The 17,390-nt window shown below is 29.7% G+C and overlaps 1 long non-coding RNA gene across 1 annotated transcript; it reads right to left on the bottom strand.

Annotated features, from left to right (window-relative positions):
* Positions 1 to 15,796: 15,796 nt before the first annotated feature.
* LOC108342092 (uncharacterized) lies at positions 15,797 to 17,091 on the bottom strand. The gene is made up of 2 exons (XR_001833346.2): positions 16,944 to 17,091; positions 15,797 to 16,596 (listed from the first exon to the last, which is right to left on the bottom strand). It is a non-coding gene; the product is annotated as an uncharacterized LOC108342092 (long non-coding RNA).
* Between the last annotated feature and the right edge of the window lie 299 nt (positions 17,092 to 17,390).

Below are 17,390 nucleotides of genomic sequence, written 5' to 3'. Positions count from 1 at the left end.
TTAAATATATTACATTATATTAAAATATTAATTTAATTAAATAATTATTAAAATTTAAATAAAAATAAATTTAAAATTTGTTAATCGAATATAGAAATCCGATAATATATGAATCGGATATGGGTATCCGATTAAGAATCTTTCTAAAATTTTGTTTTTTATTTAATTTTAATAATTATTTAATATAATTTAATAATTTAATATAATTTAACATTAAATGTGATATTAAATATTATTTTGTTATTATTTTTATTATGGTTACTTTTAGTAACTTTAATAAAACTATTATAAAAATATATATTATATTTTAATAATTATTAAAATATAAAAATATAATAAATAATATTATAATTTTCAATTAAATTAAATATTTATTAAATTTTAAATAAAAAAACTGTTAGCGTATTTAAAATTTAATAATTGTTTAATTTATTTAATATTTTCATATACTTTAATATATATTAATATATCAAATCAAATTTTATATTATTATTATTATTATTATTTCATTTTTTATTTTTTATTTTTATTATTATTTTTATTTTAATTATTTTATTTTTATTTTTTTAATATAATTATTATTATAATATAAATCATATTTTAATAATTATTAAAATATAAAATTATATTAAATAATATTTAAATTTGAAATTAAATTAGATTATTATTAAGGTGGTGTAGAATGACTTTAATAAGAAAAAAAAAATATTTATTAAAGTGCCTTTAATAAGAGAGAAGAAAATAAAAGTATATTTATTAAAAAAAAAATTTTAGAAAAGTTGAAGATGTAGATGTGAGAAGGTTAAAAGTGAAATTTTTTAAGATGTAGAATGAGATGTTGGAGGTGTAAGATAAAACACTCTAAAAAGAAATCAAGTTCTTAACTAGAATATATAGCACAGTCCAATAAGAGTCCAACCTAATATAAAGTTGAAGTGAAAGCATAATATTTTATTAACTTAGTCTTATTTGAGAGCGTTACTTATAAAACATCAAGAAATTGAATACTTTTAATTAAAAATGTCAAATTTAATTTATAAGATCACAACCTTTTATATTTTGGGATTTTTTGTTCTCATTTGAAGAAACCTAGTTTATGAATGTATCTTTCATTATGCCTAACCTAAAATTGGATTTCTTATAATCTTTCCACAATGGTGAAGGTTTGTGAATCTTGTTCCTCCTTTCATTCTGAGAAATATCTGAGAGTAATGATTGTAGGTTGATTTTGTATGTACCGTTTTAGAAATCTAACGCCTCAATGTTCAAGAAGTCGCCGTCCTTTTCTCCCATCAGAAAATGACACAACCAAGATAAAGTCAATAAAAGACAGTTTTAAATGACCAACTTAAGACCCTTCAGACAAGTCAACATAGTAACAACATAATTACATTACATAACAATCATAATACTTATTATTATTCACCGATTCCTTTCCTAACAATGATTTGCGGCAAACGTGAACCAATCAGAAAACTATTTATGTTTAATCCCGGCAGCGTCGATGTAGGTTTTAAATTTTGGGCTTTTTTGTTTCAGTTAGCATAATTTAAGGATTAAACAGGTTCATCCCGTGAAGGTATATTTGTAATCTAAATGACAGTTTTATGTCAACTAATCCATATACTGCGAGACCTTTTAAATCATAGAGATTAATGTAAATGTAGATTTCATTATCCAAATTTGTGTAACAGTTACAGGTTATTTAATATAACATTTATAGTCTTTTACTTTTACTATTACATTAGAACTTATAAATGATCTCAGTGATTTTATTTTCTTATTTAAAAATTAAAATACTTAATTTCTTACATTAGCTAAGTTTATTAGTTATAAAATAATTTGTGTCATATATAATCGAGATAGTCTCGTCAATTTAGAATAGAATCATATAAGCAGATGCATTTTGATCATAAAGACTTGACAATATAAAATAAAGTTATATAGGAAGGATATCTCAGCCATAACAACAACATATTTCAATCTTGAATTTATACGCAGATAAAATTTAAGTATGATTGACAAGAAAATTAAAACATAAGATGGATTAACAAAACCTTAAGCAGTTTAAGAAAAGTAATAATCTAAATGATAAAAGACCAATCAAATAAAAAGCCATGAAATTAGTATATTTACGAAGTAATTATTACTTATTTATTTTAAAATTTATTACATCTTTCACACAAATCTTAACAATGTAAGAACAATTTTGAATTTGATTTTACATGAACATATACATATAATTTAGTGAGAAAATTTTATTGTTTCCATATATTCAATATTCAATAGTTTCGTACTATTTAAAAATCAAATTAAAATTAATTTACACATACCTTTTCTATTTTTAAAATATTTTCAAGTATAAATTTGTAAAAAGATTCAAATACCATTATAAAAATAAAAAATAATTTTTTTTTATTTTTGTAAACCTCAACTTAGAGAATGATTTAAATACGTTTAATAATCTTATATTGTTTATGTGTAAAGATAAATTATTCATTGGTTGAAAATCATGGTTAGGTAATCAATACTTACAAGGCACAAGAAATTAAATCATACATTTTGAAAAAGGGCTTCAGTTCAATCATGGATTTTTTTGTCACATGGAGAAAGAGTTTGAATTTTAAATCACTCTCGCCCTACTTGAACTTTTAAATCAATGTTGTAAAAAGCCGTTCATGATACGACTTGGAGATATTGTACTTAATAGCTATTTTTTCTAAGTAAAACTAGTAATACCCTACTTAATATATTGCTTAATGGGGGCACTAATGAAAGTTTAGATTAAAAAAATTGAATAAAATAAAGCAGGCAGTGTTGTTTATGTTATTTTCATTCACAAATTCCAACACTTTGACCCATCTCAGAGCAGTGCGAGTTGAATTAAGTTCCCAAATTTCAATGTGTCAATTATAAAAAGATCGTATAAGCTTCTCGTTTGACCCTCTCAGTGTTGCTTTAGTTCATCCCCAACTTCAGCTTAATTATCGCAACAAGTTTTGCTACTAAACTTGTGACAATCTTCACTGTTCAACATCTTTTCTTCTTCCTTTTCTCTTCCCACCACTACCCATCACCATCATTTTTTTCAGTAAAAAGTCCAAAATCTCGGGACAGAATTTCGGCTAAGTTTGAAACCTTTATCTTTATTGCACACTGTTATAATAAAGTATGCCAATTTCATCATCAACGTTCTGGAAGGAACCCAAAACTCAAAATGTACCTCATTCTTAATCATTGGAAACTTACGTGTATCTTTTTCCTAATATCTCACTCGGTGGAATAATTTATTAAGACTTCAATCAGATTACTATCAACATCTAGAAGAAAAAACAGCTCTACTAATCTAGCAATATTCGTTTTCTGATTTTTTTTGACATGTTTTGAATATGGCCGTAATATTTAACATGTTCACTTTTGATTAATTATTTTATTATCAGATATTTAGCGTTTCTTCTATGCTGGCTAAGTATGCGAAAATATATGGAGAGAAAATAGTTAATTTTAAAGGAAAACAAGTTTGATATCTAATGAATCGTGTTAACAGACGTGTCAATTTGAGTTTGTATTTAATTATAAAGCAGGTTTATGATTAGTTTAGGTTTCTGCATTCACACCCACTCAGAAATATTCAATACCCTTATAATTTATACCCACTTGTTGATATAATTTATTATCATCATGCCCTAAAAATGCATATTAAATCAGGACGAAACTATGAGCGGCAAACAAAACTGCATAAAATGGGCCCCTCCGCAACCCCATACTTTACTTTCTGCAACCCCATAATTTCTTCGAACAGCCCATCAAAATTTCAAATGTCAATTTTGCCTTTCGTGAAGTGACTTGCGGAATATATCTTCTGAAAAATATTTCTGGAATAAGAATGTTGGAACGCATGAAATACATTTTGGAATAAGCTTTTTAAATTGAGATTTCGGGTTAAATATTTTGAAACTCATAATACTTTCTGGAATAAGTTTTTCAAAACTACATATAATGTCTTTTGAAATGAGTTTTCTAAAATAATTCCACACTAAATATGTTCCAGAATATATAAAATATATTTTGAAAAAAGCTTTTCAAAAATGAGTTTTTTTTTGGTAATTTTCTTCCTGTGTAACGTCTGTCTCTCCGGCAACAGTAATAACAGAAGCGGCGGTGGTTGGTTTGGTATAGTGATGAAGGATGTTTAAATTTTTTTCCTATTATTATAGAGTGCAGTTAGTAACTGTGGAGATGCAAGAAGCAATAGTTTCAGAAGATTTTAATGTGGTTTAAGGCCCAACCAAAAAAACCGGTCGAACAAATTATTTGTCTCTGGATGCCCAAGGGATTTTAATGCCTATACCCAAATTTTCCTGATACGCCATTTCCTTAAATATCAATTTTCCGCCTTCAAAGATTCCTTGTTGTGATGCTCTTCATGGGGCTATTGTTTTGGCAAAGAAAATTGGTGGAGAACAAAGTTTGTTTATTCCCCCAATAAACTTGATTAATAATGGAGGTGTTATAGATTAATCAAATAAAAAACCATTTTATCGGTGACAATTTTGTAACTTAAATTATCAATAGAAATTTTGTAAATAATGAATCCATCGATTATATACGACAGAAAATTATATTTTTTTTATTATCAATGGATACTTTCATCAATTACCCATCCGACGATCTCTTATTAGGGAATTCCATCAATAAATTATAATTTTTATTTTGAACGAGTTTTTCCACCTAATTTGAGTGACAATTTTCCCACCCAATCTTATGGGATTTACTTTTTTACATATTTAGTCAAGATATGTGTGAAGAAAAAGAGAATAAGAAGATGAAAAAGTGAATGAAGAGGAGAAGGAGGAGATCGGAATCAAGGTGACAACGGATAGTAGCAGAGGCACAATAATAATAGCAACAATATTACGCAGTGGTAAGACAATTGTGTTTGTTGGAGTTAGAAGAGATGGAGGAGACAAGAATGACTATAGGGTTAAGAGGCCCAAAACAAACTTAAAAATAAAACCTTTTTATTAATTACTAAAACAATTTATGTTAAAAACGTATCATAATTTATTTTAGCTTGTTGTTATGCAAAATTATATCAGGTTATCGTAACTAATTTTTTTTAACAAATTTTTTCAATAGATGATTAGGTCAATCCCGTTTAATCTCAAATAACTATTAATGATATTTTAATTAAATTTTATTTTCAAACATAATTTTACAAATAATTTATATAGCTATTCTAGAGTTGTGGAGGTTTTTTTGAGGATGCCTAAAGTAAGGGATTTTTCTACTTGGGCTTTAAGTATCTGGAAGGATGAAAAATAAGAGAAAGAGGGAAGAAGGAGAACGATGAGCCGGAGGTGAAGATAATCATGATTTTTATTGACTATATGTAGACTATTTTAATTTATAATTTTTTATTCATATTAAATGATATTTTAGATATCAATAATTTTTTATTCATTAATTGATTTTTAAATTAATCATTATAATGACTAAGTTTTGTATCTTTAAAATTGGTTCTTATTTAATGTTTTTCGTGTATTAATTAAAAAATGAAACTGTTCAAATTTATGAACTCAATTTTTTTCGATGGACATCTGAATTAACAAGCTTCTTAATTTGAATTTGAGGTAAAATGATAATAAAATACAACGTTTTCATATTAATGAAAACATTATGATTTGAAATAAACTCTTGAAGTTTGGAACATGGGAATTGTTTCATTCTAAGTGAAAATAATCTAAAACACATTGTACATTGAAGTTTATAGTGTTTCTATGTTGATAAAAAGTGATCGACAAGAAATAAAAGACTTTGACAAAAAAAATTACAATTTCTTTCGACAAATTTTGTGAGTTGACCTTTTTAATGATAAATATTCAATCTAATGCATGTTTTAAAATATAAAGATATTTAAGCTTAAAGAAACGAGGAAAAAAATTGGATAAGAATAGTTTGACTTAAAAACTAGTATTTTAATGTAATAATTTTCGTTTATTTATAATATCATTACAGAAAATAATACATATAAAAATAATAATATCAAGAGTTAAATAGGAGTTTCATTCTAATACTATTTTTAAAAATTATGTTTTATGTTTAAACTATATTATTTATCTGTTTTTTCCTTACACTTTATGAAAATTATATAAAATATTTTTTCTCAACAAACAAATGATAAAAATTATACTATAGTTTATTGTATAATTTCATTTATCATATGAAAAATGTCATTTACAAAAAAAAAAATCTTATATGACATTCACAACGTATATAATTTATATTAAAGACACATCATATTTTTAAAATTAATGTAAAAAAATATATTTAAACTAATATAAACAACCGATTTAATTATATAATTAAATTAACAATTAATCATAAAATCAATCATTACTTTACATTATTATATTATTAAAATATAATTATTTTACGAGGTTGGTAAAGTATTATTTTTTGTTCGCATACATTCTTTATTTAACAAAAACAAAATTATCGTACAAAAATTAATCGGTACTTCATAACTAAATATTTTTTGTTATAAATGTGAAGAAGACGAAAGAGGTTGTAATAAAATAATATGAAAAAAGAAAAGAAAAATAGCATATACAAACGAAATGGAGTAAAAGTTATAATAAGCATTCAATAAACGAGAATCCCTGATATCACAACAACGAACAGCACCACCTGAACAGAAAGAACCTCAAACAGAGATTCGTTTGAGTTAAGAAGCAACAAGAGTGGTTAATGGGATCCAACGTTAGCAGTCCATGAACAAAAACTTTTTCTCTTTGCTTTTCCATATAAAGTTAATTCACAGAGTACGACGCAATGGAAAATTTGGTGGCATATTTTGGCAAAGTACATAAGGAACACCATGACAACAACAATGGACACCGCAGCAAAACGCAGTGGTATTGGTCTTACGAAGAGTAGTTTTGAGTGTGGAGTTGCGTGCAGTTCCTGAAAAGGTCAATGCGGCGTTCTCCGAGCCTCATTGAGTAGGTGACTTTCTTGTATTCAGCCCAAGTGAAGGGTTTGAAGAGGGAGGGCCTCTGAGGTGTAACCATAACTGAGGGAGCAACAATGCATGCATCAAGCGGTGGACCCCCAAAATAAGCCACCGACATTCTAGACTTGTGTGAGTTTGTCACAGCCCTGTGTCTCACGCTCACAAATCTTCCATTTGTCATAACCTTAACACATCAATACACATAAAAAAAATCATTCACTTCCCATTTTTGTACCACCTCTTGCACACAAAACCGAAAGCTAATTCGTCACCACCCACCACACTAAATTATACGAAACAATTTAAGGAAATTCAGTCAAAATACCCACCATCTATTGTAATTCCCCTCAAATCCCTAGCTTCAGTACTTAAGTTATTGATGTTGAGCCAGCGCTTAAGTTATTGATGTTAGGCCATAATTGTGACTATGGTTCAAGATATTGTTATTGGACCAATGGTTTGGGCAAATAAACAACTAAGAAATTAATACTAGATTGATTAAAAATATGATTAAAATTATTGATAACTCATTACTGGATAAGTAAGTTGTTTATGAGTAACAGATTGAATTTAAAGGTAAGTTCGTTTTATTTGACTTATGACAGTTTAGGATCCATGAAATAACTTATAAATAGAAGACTACACTGCAAAGGTAAGCAGGTTGAACTAATGATGACTACTTACCCTCTATTAAATATTATCACTATTATCACCCAAAGTCACTAACTTGAACGTCGAAATGTCTTTTGCAGGTAACATATAGGGATCTCAACCCTAACCCAAAACACCCCTCTTACGCCTAAGATACTCTCACCCGTCCATCTCTCAATTCAGCTCTCACAAATGCATATAAATCCATGAAAAGAAACATGAAAAATATTAGTCATTCCGTAGACTATAACAGTAAATATGTTAAAGTGAACATGACCTTAAATTGTTATTTAGCTTCTTAAAGAGATTTGTTCCGAAAAATCTCTAGTATGTAGTAACTAGAGAACAATTCAAATCTCAAATACAAAAACCACAAATAATATATATCAAGAGCATCCACGAAACACCAACTTCTTTACTCATATACGTAGTTTGGAACATGTCCGCAAAGGTTCACTTTGAAGAAAATTAGAGTTATGAAAAAAAAAGTTTCAGTAAAAAATTGTCCTGACATAAAGAAACTCACCTATAAAAGCGAAAATTTGTTTGTGCTTAAATTAAAAATAAAAATTGGAGAAACAAATATAAAAAATGTTTGGGGGTGTATGAGTCAAGTCTTCCTTTTAAGCTGTCTTTTTCAATCTTTTACTTTGTGTTTTTCGATATACATGCTAAACATATTTCGACATCTAAGTCGGTTGAGTATCAAACAGATTAACAATTACTATTATAATAAATGTGTCACAAACGTTTTAACAATCATACATTTTACTCATATTTATAGATTTTTCTATGAATATATGATTATAATCAGCCTAACCACAGCCCAATTCCATCAAACATGATTACTAACATGTTTAGCTTAATCAAATGACTAACAAGATCCGACTAACAATTATCGATTTCATCACAACTTTAGAAAATCGGTTTAATGTGATTTAGTCGATCTATAATGATACATACAGTACAAAAAAGTTATTCCAACTTTTTTTATCGAAAGTTTATTTTCATTTTCATGTTATCCATCTAGTTTATCTAACAAAAAGATGAAGATCCATATTTACCATAACATGTGTTAACTAAAATGATTAAGCTAACCAAGTATTCTTGAACTGAAATGAGAAAATTTGAAACATGATTATATAGATGAATGTTCTTAAGTTTATATATATATATATATATATATATATATATATATATATATATATATATATATATATATATATATATTCTTTAGGTAACTCTTCACATTACATAAAGCAAATCTTATTAAACCTTAAAAAAAGTCTTAATATTAAAATAATACTAAAATAATACGCAACAAAATAACGAAAGATTTAGTGAGACATTGATCAAGAAAACAGTCTAAACTCCAATTAATATCAAGTACGGAATAATAGTAATATGCAAAATAAAATATATATTCTAGCAATTTAAGTTACAAAATAACTTCTATTAATATTAATAAAAAAATCTAAATGACATTAATAAAAAAGTAGTTATTCGATGATTTTGATTTGATATTATCTAAAGTTTTAATGAATGAATAAAATCAACTCGATATAAATTCTTTTGCAAACAGTTAATAAACTTATGCTATATAGGAGTGTGTCACTGTTTATGAATCTTTCATCAAAACATATTTGTAATGCTGTTAAAATGGATTATCTGATCCTGATCTGACTAGTTTTTTTTAAATTCAAAAAAATTATAATTTTTTTAATTTAAATTTAAATAATTTCACTCTAAAATTATGTTAAACTTCAAACACAATTCAAAATAAAAAATTAACATATAACTCAAATATAATCCAAAAGTAAAGTTAAATAACGAATAAATAAGTTTATAACATTGATAGTTTGTGTGACTTATCCATTTATAAAATTAGAATCTTGAATGAATAAATTTATAATATTTTGTTCTCTTGAAACATTTTTTTCTTTATTCCCATTTGTAATACAATAAAAAAAGTGTTTACTAATAATATTGAAACACAAAATAATAAATAATTAAATTAGACTAGGTGGGTTGGTGAGCCAATCCCTCACCACTGGTTCAACCCGGATTCTAAGTGAGCTGAGTTAAAAATTGACCCGTATAAAACCTGAATTCGTGGTGAGCCGGATTGACATGTGAGTTCTAATCCATCTTGAGAGCACATGAACAATTCAATTGTGACATGATTTAATTTCACAAATATCCTCAAATAATTAGTTTCTTTATTAATATATATTTCAATCAAGAACTCATGCAACCTTTTTAACAGTCATATTTTTTGCATTTAGAAATTGAATGTTAAACTAATCATAAAGATAAAATGGAGAAGGAAATAGACGAGAAAGATAGTGAAAAGGTATTACAAAAATGTAAATAGTAATAAAGTAAATTATCGAGGGTAAAAGAACTCGAAAAGGAAATCAGTGAAAGTAGTGACCAAAATTATACCAATTAAAATTGGATTTGTCATTTCTTCCTGTTTAACATTTGAGTTTACTTATTTATATATTTTCCTGTTTTCTAACAATTAAATGATAAAAAATAAAGAAGGAAAAAAATACATAAATGAAATAATTGCCTTAAATCACTCATGCTCTAGGTGTATGTGTACCCATTATTTTCATGTTTTGTAACAGTTATTGTAAATAACAAAAAAAATCCTATTAAAAGCTCTAATCCAATCACATTGCAAATCAAACTCCAAATATTTTATTTCAACTTTGCTACCCCAGGATGCCAAGAGTGAGAGGTTCCACTGCCCCAAGACTCTTTGAATAAATTTTTTAATTTGTGTATGTGATTTATTTTTTATTTTTTTGGCATGCTGCATATTCTCTTTTTTCCAAACTTCTTTTTTAATTTAAAAATGTCAGAAAATTTTACGTCTTAAAATTGCTAAGATTCGTGCTTAAGAAATTATATTTCACCATGTGATTGTTGTCATTCTTCTGCTCCACGAGATAATATGTCATGGGACAATAGTGCAGTGCTTTAAGATAATACTAGACCTGAACAAATGGATTACCTGACCCGTTACAGAGTAACTCCATAAAGACCAAGGTTATCTTATGTTGGGCCTAAACAGTTTGAATTGAATTTTAGGCTCTTTCCTTCAACACCCCATAGTTTTTTCTTGCACCTTTGCATATATGGAAAAAGATTAAATTATGTATGGATAGAAAATGTTATGGATGGTACAATTTATAATTATTACAGATTACATAATATGAAAATGTATTCTGAATTAAGAAGTCTAAAAATGTATTTTAGATTAAATTACATAATTTGAAAATGTATTTTAGATTGTGTCAGATGTAAATGAAATTTGAATTATGTTCTTTGTATCTATAAAGGTATCTTGTATTGAGCTATTTAAAATGCATTAATTTATATCGTGAACCTCCCATCATACTTTCGTACCCTATGTTGTTATATGAAGAATTCATGAAAATAGACCAAGGAAGAGCCCAAATTTTATTTAAATTTTGAGGGGTAGTTTCTTCTAGTACCTCAATATGTTTCTTCCTGCGTCCATGTAGAAGATTTTTTTTTTTTTTTGGATTATGTAATCTGGAATTAAAAATGACTTTTGGAAGTTAAAGAAGGTTAAAAAAGATAATTTTATAATTTACAATTCAAAAGTAATTTGGCTTCCCATTAAATAAACCAGAATCCGTTTTTAAGTTTTAGACTTTGCAATCCTAAAATGAAAAAGAACAAATTTTTTTTATATAGAAGTACATGAAGAAATATTAGGAAATGTAGGAAAAAACTGTCATTTCGAAGATACCCAGGCCTTGCCATGTGAGATGCAACTTTTTACCGAGTCACCACCTTGTGTACGGTTTGCACAAGCTTATTGATGTTGAGTTCAGTAAATTCATCATCAACCTAACCCATCTCACGTCATGTTCATCATGTTAAAGGGTTTTATACTTTTATCTTTACGGTTTAGAAATTGTAATCTAAAAATCTTTAAAAATTTTCAATCGTAAATTTAAATAATTGGAAGAGATAATTTATTTATTTGAAGAATTTGAAATCTTTTAAAATAAAATAATTTGTTTGGATAAAAAATTTAATAGAAAATTAAAATTAAAATTTTTTAAAAAAGTATTTCAAATAACTAAAATAATAGAATTTAAATTCATTAAAATAAATTCAAATTATGTAAGTTGTAGAATTCTTTATTTATTAGGATGAACAATGACAACATGTGACTCATATTATCCTTTAATATTAATTGAATCATATTGTATTAAGTCATATCAAAGTTGAGCTGAGTCGTCAGTTTAAAGGTTAAGATGAGTAAACCTAAAATGAGGTTAAGAGGAGTTTGACCCAGACCGAAGGTTGAGAGGAGTCTGACCCGAACCGAAAGTCGAGTTAAGTCGCCATAAAGTCTAACCAACTTGACCCAGGCCGAAGGTTAAATAAATTATTTGGGGGTAAAGGTCGAATTGAGTTGACCGAGAACAAAGGTCAAGCCAATTTGCATGAATAAAAGGTCAAAACAAGTTTATTTGAAACAAAGGTTAAGTCGAGTTGACCAAGGTAAAAGGTCAAGACGAGTCAATATGGGTTGAAAGTCGAGTCAAGTCAACCAAAACAAAGATCGAGCCAAGTCAATCTAAGACAAAGGTCATGGCAAGTCAACCTAAGACAAAGATAGAGACGAGTTAGCGTAGTCTAAAGTTAGAGACGTGATGGCCTAAGACAAGTGTCGAGACGAGTCAGTCTAGACAGTAAGTCGAAGGGAATCAGTCGTACCAAAGGTTGAGAAAGTATGCAAAGAATGAAGTTAAAGTCGATTTGACACAAGCCAAAAGTCAAGACAAGTTAATGCAGTTTGAAGGTCATACTAATTTTACACGGGTCGAAGCCAATTCAAGTCAAAGATGAAGACGAGTTAAATCGAGAGTGAAGACAAATCATTATAAATAAAAGTTAAACTAAAACAACTTAGATTAAAAGATCAGACGAGTTATTTAAATATTTTTAAAATATATTTTTTCTTAAAAGAAACTTAATTGTTTTATCCAAATACAAAAATTAAATTTTTAAGATATTTTTATTATTTCATATAAGAAATAAAGTGAATTTTATTATAAGTGTTTCAAATACTATATATTTCAATTTCTTAAAATTGTTGAAATCTTTTTGTCCAAACACAAGTAAGAATTTTTTAGTAAAGGACAACACTAAGGATGGCTCCAGTATAGTATACCTATTCAGTCATAGTCGGACAGTGTACACACTGCGAAGATTGGTCCGTCGAACTAAATCAGCTTAACTTTAAAATCATCCACTTAACAATTAAATCATGATTGTCCTCTTTGATTTTTTAGCGATTAGTTTTGACTAAACTTGTAGAGAAGATCATACTCATCGTGAAAACAATGAAAGAACTGAAAAGTGGGACATTCGATGTGAGATCGTTAAAATGTTTTTGATATAAAGTCTAATAATTTATTTCAACTACTTAACGTTTAATAAGATGATTTTGAAATTAATTTGCTTCGGTTGGACTAACCGGTCTCCAGCGTTTAGACCATCCTGGCTACTGATTCGCGGTCACTAAACAGCTATACTGTAAAGCTTCCTTTACTGAGAGGTATAGATATAGGCTTCCCAGACTCTGATATTTTAGAGTATAGAGAGTAGTGTTGAATGTACTAAACTTGAACTCATACTTTCATGTATAATAAAATACTTTCAGTGTTAAAAGTTGCAAAATTGCATCACTGATCCACTGTCATGTAATTATTTAACAAAACTAAAATCGCACGGTCTCCTTGACATGCTAGAAATGTAATAATTAGTTTGTAGCCCTACTAGTTGCACAACTGAGAATCGTTTATGTATGTCAAATTTGGTATAGGCCCTGTGATACACAGTGTGTGAGTTGCTGGAAAAGAAGCATTGAATGAAATAATTTATTAATTGAAGCATCTGTTTTTTCCATGAAGGCATTATTGAGATGTCACTCCCTTAGTCTGGAAAGGGTCATGAATGGAATGATGTTGAGGAAAAAGTAAGAGGTAATGAAGGAGCCATGTTCGCATGTAACCTAAAGGTGGAAAAAGGCTTGACCAAGATGGGGCCAAGGGTGGTAGTACCTAATGCCAAATCACCTCAAAAGGAATACGTGAAGCATATTATCACTGTAACTTAATTCAAGCTCAGCCTTTATGTTGTCCCTCTCTCAATGCCACAAACTACAAACACAAAAAAGAAAAACAGGGTCCCATTGGTGGGGTAAGGGTAAATAGTTACTAACTCAAACCCTAGGGAAAGGCATTTAACTTTTCAATGTCCATTCATAGACATCATCATTTTGTGCCACAAGTCACCTACTTTGATCCCTTTTGGGCACATAAAAAATGTATACAAACCCTTTTTCTTATACCTTTACTGCCTTCTTTACCTTCCACACTTCCATATAATCCATCCCAGTCAAACCTTTCATTCATTCCATCACATTCAATCAACATTTTATCTTCACATTCATTTTCCTCATCTGCCTTTTATGCATGTAGAATGCTTCTTCACTTCTATGTCAGAATTAATACTTCACAAATCTCATTTATTGCTGCATACTATTTTTCCACTCTACTTCTACACCTTCAGGCCTATATAGAGAAAATTCCCATTTATGCTCAATTTTAAAATATGGTCGCCGTCGCGGCTACGTTTCAATTAGTAAAATCGAGAAAAAATAAAGTATAGCAGTGCATAAAAGTTGATGCAGTACATCTGTGATTAAAAACCTGAAAACCATAATAGATTATTAAAGTCAAGTATTCAGTTGAATTGAATTTGTATGCAAAAAGGTTTCCGTAATTGATGCGTCACGATTTCTTTCTTTCTTTCTTTTTTTTCTTTCCCTAGACTTGCATAACCATCACACAAATCGTGTCAATACACAAAATTTTATGCATCCGTTTTGGAATATACTGCATACAGTATGTATACAGAGAAAAATCTTTGTCTACGCTATTAGGTTGGGCTACCACGTGCCGATGATTGATGGAAACAATGTGTTAGGCATCTGAAATGGAATATGGTTAAAAACACATCAATTCCACCCCCACCCTCTTGTTTTTTTTATGATGCCGACATGTTTGATATTTTGCTGTGTAGAAAATGAATTGAAGGAGAAAGTGGTAATTTGAGAGGTATTATTCTTCACTATTTGAGGGTGGTAGGTGTGTGTGGCAGCCCCATCAAAAACATTGGGGTGTGTAATATTCCTTATGGGCTCAGGTTGTATTCTATCCCAAAGTGCTTGTCCTTCCCCTGCCATGTGAAAGGAATGGCTGAAGCACCCTTCCAAATCAAGAGAGCGAAAGGGAAATTGGGTTTTCAGCGTCAATTTTGCTGTCATCTCACTTGCTTCGAAAGTTATCACACTTTCACACTTGGTCTATGCTGTAGATAATTGAACATTTGCATTTCAAATTACACTAGAAAAAAAGGAAAAGAGAGAAAGAAAGGACTAGTACTAAGCAAGAGAAGGGTGGTTCATTCTTCTGCTTCATATGATTCAAATGGAGGGAGTAGGGAGTGATTTTAATGGGTTTCAGTCCTATGCATTGGATGGAGAGATGGGGCTCTAGCAGCCTAGCACACATGTAGTGCCAAATTGAGCTTACTCATGACATTTATCTTACTTGTCTTGCATAAAAGAAGAAAACAAATCAACAAGATAGGGAAAGATCAGGGAATTATCTCTCTCTCTACTTCATTCTGGGTTTTTGTTTGCTTATTTCACCATTTACTAATTCAATGCTCTTTGGGTGAGGCTCTATGATTATGTTGGGGGTGGTGAAAAAACCTATAAACAGCAATCAGCTTTATTGTATTGTAGTTATGTATGAGGGTGAGCTCGGATTTTATTTTTAGCCTTTTTTTTCAAAAAAGAAAAATGTAAGGCACAAAGCTTCCGAATTTCAGAGAGAGAGAAAGAGATAACTCCAATAATACAGCGGATATTTGTACATTGGAGCAGTCACGAGGGAGACCCTTGCTTAGATCTAAAAGAATATGTATGCAGTTGCACACTTTCTCAGCCAAACAACATATAAAACAACGAAACAGATGTCTGCAACAGCATAAATATTCTGCACACAATGATACAAGCGAAATTGATTGCCTTAACAGAAAATTACACAGAAGGCTTTTGAATTCCTCAGAATACAAGCAACATTGATTTATTAACTATGGCCAATCTTTACAACTTACCATACATACCTACCTACCTTAAGGACCACGACCAAGCATGCTAGCTGCTGCACAAAGTACAAGCTACATTGATCTTTCGCAAATAAAAGAACAGCAAATAAAATATACCCAGTTGTACTTTTGGAAGCCATGGTCTCCGAATAGCTAGCAGATTTGAAGAACATTATTTGAGGGAGGTTCTAAGGCTTAATCATTTTGTTTGAAGCCATGGCATGATATTAGTCGTTGCATCTTGGTAGGCCAAAATTGTAACAGCTCAGGAGGGATAGACAAGGAAGGAGAGGATGAGTTGGGTGGCAACAGGGAAAGAAGGAGATCAAACTCTATATCAGTGGATTCTGATATAGGGTCTTCCACAAAAGCAAAAACAAAGAAAACAGATAGGGTGTGAGGTCTTACAAGGTCAAGAAAAGGTCTTACAAGGTCAAGAAGAGTCCAAAGAAAAACAAACAAGTGTGGTAGAAACTAGATGAAGAAGAAAGATGAGAGAAGGTAGAAAAGCTCAGATAGGATAGCACCATATTAGAATGAAGCTCCTGCAGCTGCTGCCAGCACTCCAGGAGAATTGTCAGCTCCAATTTCAGAGCCACTAATGGCTTCTTTTTGGTCACAGCTCCCAATTCTCAGAGGGTTGACCATGGCCACCTTGCTGCTAGTCACGTGCATGATGAGAAACCCCTTATATGGACCTGCATCATGTATCATGCTCTTATTTAGTGCAGAGAATAATGAAGAAGAATGGCAGGGCCAGAAGCAGGAGCCAGCTTTAGATTAGATAAAAAGTAGCTAAGAGAGAAAAAAGTAAGTATAAAACAATTAAAAGAATACAAGAGAATATCTTCCGTTTACCATAAAGTAAAATAGTTGAGTCAGTCACAGAATAATTATCTTATACAGCGTAAGCTGAGCTAGTACAAAAAATTACACCTTTAACAGGAATTACACATATTAAAAAGGTTCAAGATAACTGTGCAAGCTATGACTCTAGGTGATGCAAATTTTATTCTGCAAGTTCAACTCATGCTAACAGTGGTACCTTCAACAAAAAACCCGTCTTTTGGTTTCATCTTTGAGACCCTTTTTTCCTCTCTACACTATTTGAAGAGCGTGAAAGGAGAGAGAAAGAGAAGCACAGAAAAAAGTGAGAGTGAGAGTGAAAGAGAGAGGGAACTTTTTGTTATGGTAAGATGGGAGGGAATGGAGGAAATGCAGAGGTTTATATGGAGGAAAAAAAGGAAAGATGAGTGCATGAGGCGGCCAGTGGGCTTTCCCAATGGACCTGATTGCGACAGGTCCAAGGCCCAGAAAGATCTAAACGGACCTGTGACATCATCAGGGCCCAGTATAAAGGAAAAAAATGTTAAATGTTGGAAATGTAGTTTTCTCTGGCTGACTTAGCAAAGGAGAAGATGAAATCTTTTTTTTTTCCTTTTGCTTTTTGCTTTTCAACAATTTCTGTTTCTCATCAAAGTTATTAAGCAAT

This window comes from Vigna angularis, chromosome 6 (genome assembly GCF_016808095.1).
Source record: "Vigna angularis cultivar LongXiaoDou No.4 chromosome 6, ASM1680809v1, whole genome shotgun sequence".
NCBI lineage: Eukaryota > Viridiplantae > Streptophyta > Magnoliopsida > Fabales > Fabaceae > Vigna > Vigna angularis.
Note: the sequence above shows the minus strand (reverse complement) of the source record. Positions and strands in the feature narration are given on the sequence as shown.